General features: G+C 37.0%; 1 long non-coding RNA gene across 1 annotated transcript; it reads right to left on the bottom strand.

Annotated features, from left to right (window-relative positions):
* Nucleotides 1-252: 252 nt before the first annotated feature.
* Nucleotides 253-2,303, bottom strand: LOC141385615 (uncharacterized). Its single transcript, XR_012406372.1, has 2 exons — nucleotides 1,942-2,303; nucleotides 253-1,800 (listed from the first exon to the last, which is right to left on the bottom strand). It is a non-coding gene; the product is annotated as an uncharacterized lncRNA (long non-coding RNA).
* Between the last annotated feature and the right edge of the window lie 933 nt (nucleotides 2,304-3,236).

Raw genomic sequence — 3,236 nt, 5'->3', positions numbered from 1 at the left:
CTTTTGTCACGTGACCAAGTGTTTCGAAACACTTTAGTCACGTGACCTGGGTGTTTCGGATCATGCTTCGGTACAGTGTTTCGAAACACTTGCGCTTCGGGATCTCGACACTGTGTCGAAACGTCAGTTTCACGTCAGCCATCCCTATAAGAACTACCCCAGTTTGCATAGCATCCCTTCGCAACAATAACAAACTTTCTTATTATTTTTTTCTTTTATTATCTATTTATTATCCTATATTTCTTTCCTTCGTTGAAGCAGATGTGTAATCTCTGTGTTTAATACCTCCAGCTTCGCCTCTTTAAAGTGCATTGCCCTTTTTCTCAATGTGACTTTTTATGGTGATTCGTGAATTCTGTGATCTACTGAAAATGCCTTCAGGTGTGTGCCATGCTTGCAAATAACCCGCGGTTATCTTCAGGAGGTTGATTTAACTAACTCTTATCATTTGTTTTGGAACCAACATACTCGCGGTAAGCAGGTTTTGGGTAAATCAACCGAGAGTTCATCCACAATGTGTACTGACGATGTGTTACTCTGTATACGCGCACCAGCATAACCCCTATAATCTCTCTGATAGTCATCAATCCTGCCTCGGATATCTTTAGCTCTCCACTCATGAATGGGTTTGCATCTAAATACACTAGCCAAACTTTGGTCAGGACAATGCTTGATAAACATACGTGTTACCTCTTCACTCATATCATTTCCTTGTCTGACAAGGCCATCATTCTCTAGATCAGCAGCCTTGTTGATCCGAATCCAATAGTCAACTGGATTCTCCCCAGCTCTGGGAACAGTAGCATAGAAGTCGGCAAGAGGTAAGGATGATGAAGTCTCACTAAAGTACTGTAGCAGAATATGATCAATCAGCTCAGGGTTCTGCTTTAGATCAATCATGCAATCACTGCACATACTGATCTGAACTATATCTTTCACTTTTCCAGCTAGTCTGTTAATGATTTCCTCTGCCTGTTCTGAAATGGGGCATTTCTGTTTCCTTATATAAGCCTTGGTCCTGTCAACCCACACTTTAATGATCAGATCGATCACCACGAAACATGTCATGTTTCAAACCGACATGTATCGAATTTGAGGAGCTACAGTCGGTACAGACTGTTCTTGTGTTGTCTGAAAACTAGCATGTTCTGTATAATTTTTCTGACCGTTATTGCTTGTATTTACTAAACCAGCAGACACCTGCTGACCTTCCGTCATTTTCTCTGTGTATACCACCCCCCAAAGCACCAACAAACCAACAACCCCTCCCTCTGGGAAAACTGTTAGTTTCCATAAACGTTCCATCCATATCGATCTCATAATCTTGTCTTTCAGCCATTATTTACTTAGTTTTTTTTTCTTACAATCAGAGAGAAAAACTAAATAAATGTATTTCAGGAAAATCAGAAAAGAGAGGAAAAAACATTATCAGTATGTGTGTATCAAAATCAATAATTTCACAAAAAAAATTATCAAAATGATATAACTACAATATTCACAATGACCTAATCATAGTAAATGTTTTCCAAAGTTCAGGCTCCAACTGTGCAATGTAATCGTAAGTCAATCATTTAGTGAGTGTGTTAACTGTCTTTGTCCAAAACACCAAAGATCCAAAGAAGCAGCCTAAGAAGTGATGAGCAGCAACCACGGCCGATTTGCATCAAGCTGATCAAAGTGATTCTCAAGGTCACGGCACCAGTGTAACGATTGTTGACCTCTGCGTTGTGTTGTACTGCAATCGTCACCAACTTAAAATAATAAATCCCTCCAAAAGTGATTATCAGCGTTTCTTTTTATCTGAAAAAAAAAAAATCAAATAACATCAAATGTATCGGCAATATACTGCAGGCAAAACAGTAGCAGCATCAGCCATTATCTGCTGAACTACTTTAACATTAACAAAACAAACTAACTTATAAAGAATCAATTATTACATACCTGAGAAACAAATCAAATAACTTAAGATCACATGTAACGGCAATATACTGCAGGCAAAACTGAAACAAACAAAAGATGTAAAATAAACAACACTGTCGCTTTAAGTGTGGTCTTGCGTCATTCTCTAATACAATGCTATGTTATCAACATGCGGTTTTTACTATGAGAAACACAAAGCTCAATAATGTTGCATTTCTTTATACATATTCGCTGTTTAAATCTATCAGAAGCATTATACATTTGTTGACAACTTAATCACTCTTTTATATCCAAAAATAATCATGTTATACACTTTAATCATTATATTTTCACTCCTGTATTCAGAGCACGCTTGCCAGTAGCAGCATCAGCCATCGTCTACTAAACTATGGTAGCTGTGCAAGGACATCTTAAAGAAAAATGCCTGGATTTTCTTAACCACTAGGGGGCACCAAAGCATCAATCATGCATACTCTTAATTTCATGTCAAATCTCTATTACCACTGTTACATATGCAATGTCAGATTGAAAGTACTCATCGCTTTGCAAATGGACAAAAATATATATTTTTAAATGTGCTAGTGCTCAAGGATTTTTCACAGACAAACATGTCTGTTTAGTGCCCTTTAGTGTGTTACCAAGAACTTGAAGATGAGGCTTCAGTTGAACAGAATAATGCAAATGATGCAGATTTTAATGCATTATTGGAGAGATGTTTTCCAATAACATAAGAGGATGGTTCTGTTAAAGAGAACAGTGCAAATGAAAGACATTGTGATGATTTACTGTCCTAGAGGAGCAGTATAGGGAAACTAACATCACACTTAGACATTCTATTGCACTGTGTACAAATGAGTTTAATGAAAAACACAATGCAGTTGATTCATTGTTAAAAATTGTTAAAAAATGAATAGACAATGGACATCTAGAGCTGCTAAAGACAGCAAAAACACTGCTTGCAACTTGCAAAACGGTAGAGTTTGAAATGAAATCAGGAATGCAATACATCTGGCTGCAAAGATCAGGTTCTAAAACATTTGAAAATGTATCCTTTACAAGATATTTCTGAATTACAATTTGTTGATTTTTCTATCAATGTTGATGGCTTGCCACTTTTTAAAAGTAGCAAGCAGACACTGTGGCCAGTATTGTGCCAACTGAATTTATTTCCTCTGTTGATTAGATTATTCCCACTGGCTTTGTGTTTTGGTTTGTCAAGGCAAAGTAATCTTAACTTTCTAAATTATGTTGTTGGGGACCTTTGGAGTATATTAGCGAATGGACTAGAGACAGACAGTGATTTGATTAAGATGAAG

This window comes from Danio rerio, chromosome 5 (genome assembly GCF_049306965.1).
Source record: "Danio rerio strain Tuebingen ecotype United States chromosome 5, GRCz12tu, whole genome shotgun sequence".
In the NCBI taxonomy this organism is placed as follows: domain Eukaryota; kingdom Metazoa; phylum Chordata; class Actinopteri; order Cypriniformes; family Danionidae; genus Danio; species Danio rerio.
This window is presented reverse-complemented; position numbering and strand designations above follow the sequence as displayed.